Raw genomic sequence first — 12,888 nt, 5'->3', positions numbered from 1 at the left:
CAAGTTCTTTTTACAACACAAGATTTCTTTCTAGTTTCTCAGGGAATAAAAATGGGTGAGAGAGACTCGAAGAATGGGTTCCAGACCTGGTTCTAAAATTAACTACTCTTTTAATTATAATATTTTATGGAAAACAATTTAATTTCACCATGGTTCAATTGGGATAAATAGTACTTCTCTTTAGAATGTGTCTAGGTTATAAAATGATGTGATACTTTAGCCTCTAATAGCTTGTTAGTGTTTAATTTGTAATTCATATTTATATATATTGTTTAAAAGTACATGTCTCCAGGTGACATTTTACTTAGAAGATGAGCTATATCTTAAAAATATATCCATCGCAGTAGTTATCTGAGGAGAGGAAAGATGAGCTGTAATTGACAAGATACATAAAGGTAAGCTTCTGACCCAAAGGTACTTACAATGAATGTATGCTTTAAAATCTGTTGGCTAAATTGTAGAGTTCTATTCTATGTGCTTTTTTATGTGCTTTATTCCACAATAAAACATTTGAAGGATCCCAGTGAAAAACATATGTTTAGTATAAGACTTACTTCTGAGTGCTAATCATGTGGTATGGTCTAATACCCAATCATCCAATGCTTTAACTGCTGATTATTGGATGTACCTAAGTGATTTATCATCCTAAATTTTCCAAAAGACTAGGATAAGCAATTATCTCCACAGGAGTGATACGGAAGCTCCCATGAGCTTCCCTACAGTTCTAGGATTTCAGATATTACTACACACAGAGGAAGCAGACAGCCTAACCAAGGCAAGTGTAAGGTTAAAATTTTTGCTGTGCATGTGTCTATACTAGTAGAGAAAAACACAATAGCTGAGAAATGGGGGCAAGATGAAATATCCTTTTACCCTTTGTGACATATCTTTAGTCCTCTTTAAGAGCGTCTCTAACACTTGCAAGTGATTAAATCTAGAGTCTTCTTACCAGAAAATTTTTGTTGGTACAATGATTTACCTCAGGGCTATCTGACACACTTAGTTTAGATTTCACTTTTAACCTGGAGATTTGGACTTTACAAAAGATGCTTGTTGTGGTATTATATTATTTCCCTATTTAGAACATATTTCTGAAACAGCAGAATTTTAGCACCACATTATTAATAAAGCACTATGTTTACACACAAAGTTACGTAGCACAGATTGAAAAAAACCCACTGCTTCGGGGCACCTGGGTGGCTCAGTCGTTAAGCGTCTGCCTTCGGCTCAGGTCATGATCCCAGGGTCCTGGGATCGAGCCCCGCATCGGGCTCCCTGCTCCGTCCCTCTCCCACTCCCCCTGCTTGTGTTCCGGTCTCTCGCTGTGTCTCTCTCCATCAAATAAATAAATAAAATCTTTTAAAAAAAAAAACTGCTTCTTACTTCATCCTGTCTATTCAAAGTTTGGCAATAATCGCCCAAATGCATGAGAAAATTGTCAACTTGCCTCTTTATACATTGATCAGAACAATATGCTCATGCTTATTTTATTTCATGGGCTTTATGTGAATATAATGATTTTAAATAATTTAATTTGGATCACTAAATAGCCAGTTCCTGTCAAGTGTGATTGATCTTCCTCTACCTGAAATTAATTACCTAAAATTGCAATAACAAATTCTGTTCACTCGTTCATTTTTTTGGTGAGAATTAATTTTAAAATTCACAGAAAAATCAGAGCATTTAATTTGTGAATTTATTTATTCTGCCTTAAACCCTACATATACTTTAGTGGTTTCTTTCTTTTCTTTTCTTTCCTTCATTTCTTTTCTTTTCTTTTCTGAAATTGTTTAATAGCAGATCATCATGTTAAGCAGATTAAAGAATAGGGTCTATCTTGTCTCTGCTACGTTGCCCCAGCACTTAGCCAATGCATGGCATGCAAGAGTCCTACAGGTTAACTTTGAACCCCTCTGTCTTTCTACCATAACCCAGGGCCCTAGCCTTTCCCCAAAAGGCCCTTCTTGTCTAATGTATGCTAATGCTCTGGTATTTGCAGTGTAATGGCAAAATTTATCTAGGTAGAAAAGCATCCAGTTTATAATAAAGATAAAAATTCTGCTTTCAAATAGGTACAAGGGACTAATTTGCTGAAGGAGAAGCTATTCCGGGCTAGTGAGCCACCTTCTCACATTTCTTAAGTAACATAAACGGCCTATATTTTTTATACTGGCCCACTGAATTAGAATAATAACTTCGAATTGCATAATCTCTTTTTTTTTTTTGCTTTGCATTCAACGTTTCTTCATACATCTTAAAACTGATACATGTATAAGAAATTCTATAGTTTGAGGACCATGGAATAAATATGTGAGTAAAAGAAAAATGCGGTTTCATTATAACTAAAGATTATTTTCACACCTGAGAGAAATATTTTACCTGGTCTTTAAGAAAATATAATGATTTATTTTATAGTATATATTAGTTTCATATTATTTTTTTAAAGATTTTATTTATTTATTTGATAGAAGGAGAGAGCAAGAGAGTATGAGAGGGGGGAGGGTCAGAGGGAGAAGCAGACTCTCTGCTGAGCAGGGAGCCCAATGTGGGACTCGATCCCAGGACTCCAGGATCATGACCTGAGCCGAAGGCAGTCGCTTAACCAACTGAGCCACCTAGGTGCCCATTAGTTTCATATTTTAAATGTAACTATACAGATGATTGTGGAACTCATCATAAATAAAACCCTGTTCAAACTTGCTACATGAGCTATTACTGAAAAGTCACAGTTGATTTCCATACATACACACAAAATGATACCCTATGGTATATGCTACATGCATTTTACTTTCCAATTCACAGTAAAAGTATTGCAATACAAATTATAGAATTTCCTTGAAACAAAAAAATACAAAATGGTTTATGACTTTTGATCTAAATTATAATCATGTAGCATTTTCTTAATTTATATTTTAAACCTAATTTCTTTTTTTTAAACTTCCTGCCATTTTTTAAATTTTTTTTAAAGATTTTATTTATTTATCTGACATAGTGAGAGAGAGCACAAGCAGGAAGAGCAGCAGAGGGAGAAGCAGGCTCCCTGCTGAGCAAGGAGCCCGATGCAGGACTCGATCCTAGGACCCTGGGATCATGACCTGAGCCGCAGGCAGACGCTTAACCGACTGAGCCACCCAGGCATCCCTAAACCTAATTTCTTTATTTCAATTAGATATAAGTAGATTTCAACTACCTTGATAGAACTGGTAAATAAAACTATGGACATTGGGGAGGGTATGTGCTATGGTGAGCGCTGTGAATTGTGTAGGACTGATGAATCACAGACCTGTACACCTGAAACAAATAATACATTATATGTTAATAAAAAATAAATTAAAAACTTAAATTAAATTTTAAAAAAACTAACAAATAGTAAACATAATTTGGACATTTAATTTTGCTCTTGCATTTGAAATTAGCTTTGTTATTTGAGTTTAAAGCACATTAATATCCTCAGACTGCGGATCATTCATTCACAAAATAATAGAAAGCTATGATATTCCCCTGTCTCCAGCATTAGAACCATCAACTAACCATTTAAAATAACACAACATAGCACAAACAACATTGTGAATATTTTAAGATTTAGAATTACTTAATTCACATTTTCCAGGACTGGTAATGCAAACTTTATAAATCTTTTTGATGAATGAATTTCAGTGTAATATCTAATTAGAGAACATTTCATCTAAACTTGGCTTCATTTCAAAATTCTTCTAGAATGAAAATAAAAAAAGCTTAAGGTCCTGTCAACAGGAAAATAAAATTGATCTTCAATCAAATATAAATATGATGTCATTCACCTCAAATAATTATGATAACTTTACCACACACCCCAATTCATAAGATACTTGAGAGAAAAAAAGAAAAATTGGCACTAAATAGAACAACATTCATTTTTTAGAGAACAAAAATACAATGTATATCTGAAATATGATGGTCAAATATGGAATGAACTCAAGTTGTTAGTAGGGATAAAAGTTTTGTTTGTTTGGAGATAATTATAGATTCAGATGCTGTTGTAATAAATAATACAGAGACAATCCATATATCCTTCACCCAATTTCCTCCCCTGCTAACATCTTGCATTGCTGTAATTCTGGAATAGGAACAAAATCATTTAAATCCTTCCTTTCAACAACCTATCTTGGGCTTAACTTATTTATTGGTTCTGAGAGATTGTGTGTATGAGTGTGTGTGTGTGTGCACGTGAATTCTGTGGAATTATCTACATAAATAAGCATGTCATCTGCAAAAAGAGACTGTTTTTCTTCCATTCCAAGCTGTATGCATTTTATTTCTTCTTTCCTTATGACGTTTGAATTTCTACTACTAGGCTGAAGAGTAGCAAAAGCCCACACACATGCCTTGTTCCCTATTTAAGAAGGAAGATATTCCCAACTTTCACCATTAAGAATGGTATTAGCTGTAGAAGTTTTGGAAATACTTTTCATCAAATTAAAGAAGTTCCTATCTGTTCCTAATTTTCAGAAAGTTTGGTGTTTTGGGGGGCCTTTTTTTTGTCATGAATGGGTGTAGGAATTTGTTCCATGTAACTTGATAAGAATATATGATTTTTCTTTACTCCATTGTTACTTCAGTTTTGAAGTGTTGAAAAAGTCTTGCACTGGAAAAAATCTCACTTAGCTGTGTTGCATGATTCATTTTATACATTGCTGGATTTGATTTGCTAATATTTTGTTGATGATTTTCTCATCATTAAGTATTCTTTCAAAAATAATCTAATTATTTTTAGCTTTCTCCAGAGCCCTTTGTGTGTGTATGTGTGTGTGCGTGTGTGTGTGTATTCTAATCAAGGCCCTCTCTTTGGTTTATTCATTAGTATAATAGCATTGCATTATTGGCTATCTACCAAAACTTCTTAAAAATCTATTTCACAGGGAGACAGTAGAGCATAATGACCATATGGACTGAAAGCATACGCTCTGGAACAGATTCCCTAAGTTCACTACTTTCTAACTTTGTAACATTGACAATTTATAGCACATTTTCATTTCCATGGCTAAATCTCTCCCTCTCATATAAAATGACCCAGGAGTATTTCAAACAATAGGGTTTGGTTTATATATAGCTTAAATTATAATTTTATCTGTAAGTATTTTATTAAAGTAGAATATATTCACATACCAGTTACATAAAAATAATAACAATAAAAAAGTATGTTGTAATAAAAGATAATATATTACTAAGTTTGGGCTTGATAATCCATAACTTAGATTGACATTTATTTTGAAACTCACCTGGATTAAAATATTCAGTTTTGGTTTATTTGCAGTATTTTGGATAAAAGATTTGACTTTGGAGGGGTGGAGTTCTTGTGAAGACCAAATAATATAAATCATTCACTCATCAAAATATTTAGTTCAATTATTTATTCTCTCTCTCTCTCTCTCTCTCTCTCTCTGCCATCTAATTATTTACTTACTCATATATTCTAGGAAAGTGTCCAGATCATGATGCTAAAGTGATGAACAACACAGAGAAAAACCACTTCATTAGGAGCTACTGTTTTCATTGGAATGGAAGATGCACACATGCAAAAAGTCTATCTAGATCAGAACATGACCATAGTAAATGCTTGAAAATGTATCTGTTTCCCTGACTCAGTTTCTATGTCAGAGGTCACTGCCATCCATCTAGCCATTTAATTGTGGACAATACGTATGATACTCTTATATCCGAAGAAACCGTGTGACAATACACTTTTTGCAACTGAATTGAATTTGTAAGATCCAAAAGAGCAGACTTTTTTTATTAAAGACTATGTCCCTTTACACAGTTGTAGACATGTTTGTTCCTTCACAAAATTCGTTATTTTATTCTGTCATACAGCCAGGGCCCTCAAGTAAAATCAGAGATTGAGTTATGTACTCTACCACTGATTTTTAGGTAACATATAAAGTCCATAAAATTTTTTATAAAAAGCTTTACATGTATTTCTGACTATCTTACTGGTTAAACTTCCTTTTTCTCAGATCTAAAATCAGATGACTTTTTCATCATTTGTGTCTACATATTTCAGTTAAAAATAGATAAAAATTTAAAACTGTGTTGAGCACATAGTGCAGGTTAATATTTCCTTCAATATTTGATAAAATTAATAAAATAAATAGTTGCCATAACACTGTAAAGTTGATTTCTAAGAAATAATTTATTAACTACTAACACTCTGCAAAGGCCCACAAGAGTTCTGGTGAATTTGCAGATTTCTGAGAACTTCAGCAATGCTTAGGTTCAAGGAGACATTAAAATGTTACAACCTCAGATTTCATTTTGACTGTTCTTGGAAAGTCTCCAACAAATAGGCTAAAAAGCCTACCACAGGAAGCCAGACATCTTATAGAGTCTGAGAAGCAGAGACCATTTCTGCTGAATAGAATACTTATTTCTTTTCATGAAAACATGCTTCCCTAATATACAGCTAAAAATGCATAACCTATCAATACAAGTCTAACAAAGCTTTTAAAGTTTTGCTCTTTACATGACTTCTCTGTTGTGAGAGAAAATAATGCACTTGTAAAATGCATGATATAGTGCACTGTGCATATTTCAAATGAGATAAGAAAGTATTTGTATAGTTGACTATGTTTGCTATTGCAATAATGGCATTATTTTTCCAATATACCACTTGAGTGCTGAGTATATGATGCCCTTAAGGCCTTCATTTTCATTATAAACAGAGTACTACTGAGCATACTTTTATAGTCACAATAATCTGAAATTATAAAACAATTTCTGAAAGCTTTGTTAAAGAAACAAAGTATAAGCGAAACTCTATTGAAGCCCATTTTTTTATAATTGGTGCTGGATGAACACTATCATCAGTGCTCGGTCTACAAAGGATAATCATGTGTTGAGATTGAGTAGGGTGTTCTTTGACAGAATCCTTTTTGGACATGAAGCTGTAAAATGAGCGAGTCAGTGGAAACTGGACAGGCTCCAGTTCTAAGGCAATTATATTTTATTTTATTTTTTTAACTATTTATTCATTTATTTATTTGACAGAGAGAGAGAGGGCACAAGCAGAGGGAGCGGCAGGCAGAGGGAGAGGGAGAAGCAGGTTACCCACTGAGCAGGGAGCCCAATGTGGGGCTCCATCCCAGGACCCTGGGACCATGACTTGAGCTGAAGGCAGACGCTTAAAGACTGAGCCACCCAGGCGCCCCCCTTTTCAGCTTTTATTTATTTATATTTTAGATGGTTTAAACAATCCTAAGAAAAGTTATTTGATTCTGTATTAGTCTATTATTTAGGTAATTGTAACAATCAGTGAAGGATAAGAGAATGAAATGAGATTGAAATCAAATATAGCACGGATAAAGACAATACTCTACATATCAGCTCCTTTCAGACTTTCGGCTCCAGGTAATATAGAGAAATGAAGTAGAGTAAATGAGTTTCCATCCATCCTTGCCTCAATATTTGACAAAGGTTGTGAATTTCAACCACCAAAACTCATATTTTAAATGTTTCTCATTGAGGACTTGTGTGTGAATATGCATGTGAAAGTGTGTGTTAATATGTGTGTTTGCATGTGCTTATATGTTTGGGGAGAATGACATTTCCCTGAATTAGTATATCAAGTAAAAAAGTAAAGTTCCAAACTAATAAAAGCACATACGCATTCTAAGTGGCTTTGATAAGCATTTTAATAGAAGTAACTCCTATATATAATATGTGGTCATGATTGGGTTATAGCCACACCTCTTTTCTCATTAGGGATTCATAAAATATCACAGATGTGGTGTTGGCCAGGATTTCACCCTGGCTCCTGCCATCTTGTCTCTTGGTGGTTGCCTTATCCCACATCTATTTCTTTTTTTTTTTTAAAGATTTTATTTATTTATTCATGAGAGACAGAGAGAGAGAGAGAGAGAGAGAGAGAGAAGCAGAGGGAGAAGCAGGCTCCCCGCTGAGCAGGGAGCCCGATGCGGGACTCGATCCCAGGTCCCTGGGATCATGACCTGAGCCGAAGGCAGACGCTTAACCATCTGAGCCACCCAGGCGCCCCCCACATCTATTTCAACTGGTTTTAGTCTTATGTTTTCAAATTAGTTCTCTTCAAGTTTTACTGGTTAGGGTTCTGGTGTCATAGCTTCAAATTCTTAAAACTCAAACTAAATTTCCTCTCTCTTCCTTTACTATATCCATTTTTATTTTACATACTGACTCTTTCCTACACATATTCTATTTATAGTTTTCATGCCATTATTAATTAAAAGTGTCTATATCTTATGTAACTAGTCTACTGACTGCATTTTGGGGGAGGCTATTCCATTAGTTGTTTGTAATGCCATCCTTTGGATCTGATTGTTTTGGGTTTGCTTTTTTTATTTTTTTCTTCAAATTCACCTGCCAGAAAATCAGCTGTATTATATAACAATTTTTTGAGCTTTGCATAAATTGCCTGTTGACTACAGGGAAAGAAAAGATCTGGCAGAGGGTAGAAAAACAGCTAAAGTCATCCTAGGTTTAAGGTGGCAAAAGACACTACACCCTCTAGATTCTGCCTTTGGGTCTATAACTATTATTTGTCTTTTGTGTTTAGTCAGTGTTTTTACTTCTTTTATTCCTAGCTATAAAATTTTCTCAAAGATCTCATCTTTTCTCTTTACTCCCTAATGCTGAAAGATCTAATACTTTCTCCTTGTAGACATATCAATGTTTAAAAATATGCCTGTGGGGCGCCTGGGTGGCTCAGCCGTTAAGCGTCTGCCTTTGGCTCATGTCATGACCCCAGGGTCCTGGGATCGAGTCCCACGTTGGGCTCCCTGCTCGCCGGGAAGCCTGCTTCTCCCTCCCCCACTCCCCCTGCTTGTGTTCCTACTCTCGCTGTCTCTCTCCCTCTCAAATAAATAAATAAAATCTTAAAAAAAATAAAAAACTAAAAATATGCCTGTGTACCTTGCATGGTGCCTGGGGGCACATTCCACAAACTATGAATGACATTATATCTGGGCATATACTTATTTCCATAATTTGATACCATCTATATTTAATGACTTTTACATCAATGCATATGCATGGCTTAACTGATATAAGCCACATTTGCATAGTTTAGTTTCCAGATAAGCGAAATTAAATGTTAAGACTGTAGATTCTCTCAAAAATCACATGTTCCTTATTAAAGACAATTAATAGCTATTAAGCTTATATTAAAATAACTCAAAAAAGAAAGAGTTTACAAATCAGTCCATGTTTTAACATTTCCTCATATATTTGAAACAAACAAACAAAAAAACTCGACACACACCACCACACATATTAGCATAGCTAATAAAGCATAGCACTGTGGTAGTAGCAATTTGTAAATATACAATTCTACTTACTACAGAATGATTCCTTAAGATTTTGATTAACGATAAGTAAAAGAGGGAGAAACAGATGAACCAACTCTTATAAAAATAATTAGAAACAGTTTTTTCAAAGATAGCGACTTCATTGTTTTTAGAAAAATTGAGCTTCAGTCTTTTGAAAAATAACTGTATCATCAATTGATGTGTTATCATGTCATATTATTAAATAAAGTAGAATCAACCTTTCATTTTCTTAGGGCTGGCTTACAGACTTGAAAGCTTCCAGAAATTAGAATAAATGATCATTTTGAAGGAAGAAATATTCCTCTTGCAAAAGATGTATTCAAAGCTCTCCTAGAGATTATACTTGCTTTGAAAATGAAGTGTCTGATGCGGCTTGTCTATAATTAGGAAACATTCGATAAACTTCCCATTGTAGAAACAGATTGAACAACTATTTCACGGTAAATCAGAATTTTGCTATCAAGTTATGTGATAAGCTCTTCTGTATTGCTCAGTAAATCATGAAGTGTGACAATAGGGACACTCAGTAAGCTCCTGAGAACTGCATAATAAATCATGAAATTTCACAATAAGTTGCACAATAAGCCCTACTGTATTAGTCTCTAAATCATGGGCTTTCACAATAAAGTTATACTAAGAATTTCGCTTTTCTTTACTATGTCTACTGTTACTATGGGGCATCTATCAGTCAAGGATAAAACTTACCATTAAAATATGAAGTCCTTCTCTCCCGCATTAGACTAGAGTCACATTACTGAGAAAATCAGGTTTTATTTGTGTGAGAGGAAAAGAAAAACTACCTTGTTCCATTTGTTAATAAAATTACAGCATCAGCTTGAGTTCAGATGTTTGTGATGGAGAACACATTAATTTAGAGTAGATATTATAAAAAAGACAATGTATTTAATCTAGGTTAATACTTAAGTACTTAAAACAAATGTTATACATGAATACATTAAATGTAATTAATGACAAAGGAGATATTAGACTAAGTTTAAGTAGGCAATCACAATTATGTAAAATATGCGGGGTGTATATGGGTGTGTGTGTGTGTGCGCCTGAGCACGTGCACACAAGCCCACAGAGAGAAAGAACAAGAGGGAAAGAGATGTTTACATACAATTTTTTTAAAGGTGTGTTTATTCTCTAATTTTGAAAGCTGTGAAATATACTGAACACTTTATGATTTAGGAATTTATTTGATAGATATAATATGACTTGCATGAAATAGAAGTTTAAAGATCACTAGATTTGAACCCTAGTTCCATGGCTTAAATGATATGCAACTGAATGTAATTACTTATACAATGTTTATTCATTTTTTAAGATAATATTTTAACAGAATAGCAAAAGTGAACAGGTTTAACATGCATCTGGGGGCATTCCCTACTAAATCTTGCTTATGATTATTTCATCTTCAAAAAGCTAAAAATAAAAAGCCCCAAATATATATTTTAAATTTTACTTTTAAATGCAGTTATCTTAAGAAAATAAATTAGATTTTTTTAAAGATTTAATTTATTTATTTGATATAGAGAGAGAGCAAGAGAGAGAGAGAGTGCCTGAGCAGTGGGAAGGGCAGAGGCAGAGGGAGAAGCAGACTCCCTGCTGAGCTGCTGAGCAGGGAGCTTGACAGGGAAGGGGCGTGGGCTCCATCTCAGGACCTTGAGATCATGTCCTGAGACAAAGGCAGACACTTAACAGACTGAGCCACTGAGGCATCCTGAAAATAAATGAGATTTGTACAGGATGACAAAATGTATCCCTGAGAAAAATGTGATACCTGATATTAGAAAAACTTCTTAATCCAAATGCGATATAGCAGATATGTCAATAATAATGAGAACCGGGCGCCTGGGTGGCTCAGTTGGTTAAGCAGCTGCCTTCGGCTCAGGTCGTGATCCTGGAGTCCCGGGATCGAGTCCCTCATCGGGCTCCCTGCTCGGCAGGGAGTCTGCTTCTCCCTCTGACGCTCTTCCCTCTCATGCTCTCTCTCATGCTCTCTCTCTCAAATAAATAAATAAAATCTTTAAAAAAATAATAATAATAATGAGAACCATAATTCTATATGGAGGACGGGAAGAAAGGGAGGGCCTTACTGCAAATGTAAACATCGCTGGAGTGCGAATTCTGTAGCATTTAGGCTTTGCTTTCATGGGAAAAAATTATAAAATATTGTTGGACTATCAAACACCCACCTACACACACACGCACACACACACACACACACACACACAGGCATGGGTACACGTATGTGTAATTTCGGTATGTTCTGATACTCAACTAAATTCTTTTTTATGTGATTAAGCCACTAAAAATAGGGGAACTCTGCAGAAGACCAGACACGATCCAAGAATAGTCGCTACTATTACGTCCATTGCCAACAATTTTCTTTGATAAGAAGAAGACCCAGATCATGAAAACATTCTACTTTGAATCCATATGAGCCAAAATAGGAAACTATTTTCGTCTTTACACCCTTACACCCAGTAATTAAGACTTCTCATTTCTTTTTTGTTTTTCTTACTTTTTTATTTTATCCTATTATATAGAAATGATCACACACATATTAACATACACATACTTCGACAAGAGAGAGGAGAAATTATCCAGGTGGTGTGAAATTGGGTTTGAGAGTTTTTTTAAACATGAAATTAATGTCCTGTGTGCAGTACTGCTAATTATATTAAAGGAAAGTCTGGTAACTAGGTTTGAAACTCACAGTCTACTTTTTTTGTTTTGCTTTGTGTTTTTCTTTGAAAAATAATCTGATTTCATCATAAAGTAAATATATAATACAGTTACATGTATTGATCACATCTTGTTTTCAATTATTATAATAGAAAAAGTTTGCAGAACATAGAATACTAGGAATCCTCTCATTAGAAGTAAAGTAACCCACCTCTAGACTGCAAATATATGAATTGGTTGGATTTTTATGTAAAAATGTATGTAAATTGAAAAAAATTGAATTGCCTTTAAAATAATATTTTCTGAAATCCTAAGGAATATTAGAAAAAATAATGTATGGGTTATTAATTATTAAAATATTAGATTAATTGGATTTAATTAATTAATTAAAATTTTAGATTAATTAGATTAATTAGAAATATTAAATAAAATATTAGAAAAAATCTGAGTTATTAATCATTTTTATGATTCCTTGATAAGCTTTGAAACATTTAAATAAAGCCCACCACATTTTCATTGTAATGTTAATATATCCACACTATAAAATATCAAAATCTTTAAGGCAAGACAAAAAATTAGATGTCTTATCAGTTCATGTAATTGATATTAAATTCCAGAAAAGTAATCATAGAACACAGCAGGAGTTGATCTCAAGAATATTAATGAAGAAAATGGCATAATTAATATTCTCAAAGTCCCACATGTAATATTTCTGTTTGGGCAAGGCTAGGAAGGATGTCAAAACTGCAAGCTTTGAATTTTGAGAGAATTTTAGTTTTGCAAAATATGTGGAATATTACAGCATTTTTAAAAGTAAAACAAAACCCCTTATTCAAAATAAGCATTTTGTCATTTGCAT

Source organism: Eumetopias jubatus, unplaced genomic scaffold (assembly GCF_037043125.1).
Source record: "Eumetopias jubatus isolate StellerSeaLion01/CBP00866 unplaced genomic scaffold, mEumJub1_p1.0 scaffold_3, whole genome shotgun sequence".
NCBI classification, from domain to species: Eukaryota; Metazoa; Chordata; class Mammalia; order Carnivora; family Otariidae; genus Eumetopias; species Eumetopias jubatus.
Note: the sequence above shows the minus strand (reverse complement) of the source record.